Below are 1,556 nucleotides of genomic sequence, written 5' to 3' on the forward strand. Positions count from 1 at the left end.
CTTTCACAAGCATGCACACACACGCACACTCAGAGGTAATCAGCCCAGAGGGCCTGCCCCTTGCCTTGGACAGAGGGAGCCAGGGAGAAAATGTGGGGAGCAGTTCCTTCACTTGGCAGAGAGACCATAACCTTCAGGGAGCTGCCCAAGGCCTTTGCCACGAGTCACCAGTTAGCAGGATGACTTCTCCAGGACTAGAAGGTCAGGCAAGGTCTTGGGCTTTCTCCTGAGGTGAAGGGGCCCTGGAGGCTGTTAAGCCAGGCAGGGTCCCCTTAGTCTTGACCTGCAAAAAACTCACTTTGGTGGCTGCTGTCATGGGCAATGGTAGCCACCCCACTCCCACCAGAGATGTGTCCGTGTTCTCATCCCTGGAACCGTGTGCATGTGGTCTTATTTGGCAAAAGGATCTATGCTGATGTGCAGATGTGATTAAAGACTGCAAGTTGCTACCATCCTGGATTAGTCCATAAATGCAATGACAAATAGGGCAGAAAAAAGAGACAGACACAAGGGAAGAGGCCATGTGACAACAGAGGCAGACACTGGAATGATGCGGCTACAAGCCAAGGAATATCTGGGGCCACCGGAAGCTGGGAGACAAGGAAGGATGCTGCTATAGAGCCTCTGGAGGGAGTATGGCCCTGTTGACACCTTGATTTAAAGTTCTAATGTTTTAAGTCACCTACTTTTCTGGTCATTTATTATAGCAGTGCCAGGAAACCAAGCCAGCTGGTGTAGAGAGGACCAGGTCGGGGAAACTGACTAGGGAGGGGCTAAAGAAGATAAAGGTTGGCCTTAAGGTGGCTTTTTCCTCTCAACCTTCCAAACTCTCTCAAATTATAGGAACTGTCTGGCTGTATCAGAATGACCAGAGTGCACTGTCTATCAGTAGCTTGGGGGTCCCTTTGGGGTTGTACATCCCTAATGCCTGATGCAGAATTTCCTACTTGTGGAAGACACGAAGTATGGGATTGCACTAGGAACTGGATATTCAATTAACACTCATTGAGCAAACATTTAAGCTCCTCTCTTGCTGCCAGGCTGGAAATGAGAGCCACAAGCAGGTCCCCCAGGGATGCTGGGCCCCTGGAAAAGCCTGATACAAACAGCCCTACTAACTGTCCTCATTTTGTGCACAGCGCTTCCTTCGGGGGTCATCTGTAGGTCTGGGAAACTCTGGCAAAGCCGGATTTGGGTTTTAGGAACACTGAGATTGAACCCCACGTCTTGTCCAGGTGGGAGACACTGTTGTGAGCTCTGGTAAGCGCCGCCTCGGCCCCACACTGGGCCATCAGCCCGGAGCGACACCGTAGGAACTTGTCGCTCAGGCGTTAGGGCAGTTGTTTTTGCACCCTGGCCCTAGGACTGTAGTAACCTCCCTGCGCGATTGGAGGACGTAGCCTCCCGGGTTCCCCGAGTCCGCCTGTGGGCTCCCAGGGGCGGAGTGTGAGTCTCCGGGGGCGGGGCCTACGCCTCCTGAGGCGGCGCGGGATGACGTCCGGAGTCCAGGCTGAGGGGCGGGGAGCGCGACAGTCGCCTGACAGACGCCTGACAGG

Source organism: Bison bison, unplaced genomic scaffold (assembly GCF_000754665.1).
Source record: "Bison bison bison isolate TAMUID 2011002044 unplaced genomic scaffold, Bison_UMD1.0 scf7180017845851, whole genome shotgun sequence".
Lineage (NCBI taxonomy): Eukaryota > Metazoa > Chordata > Mammalia > Artiodactyla > Bovidae > Bison > Bison bison.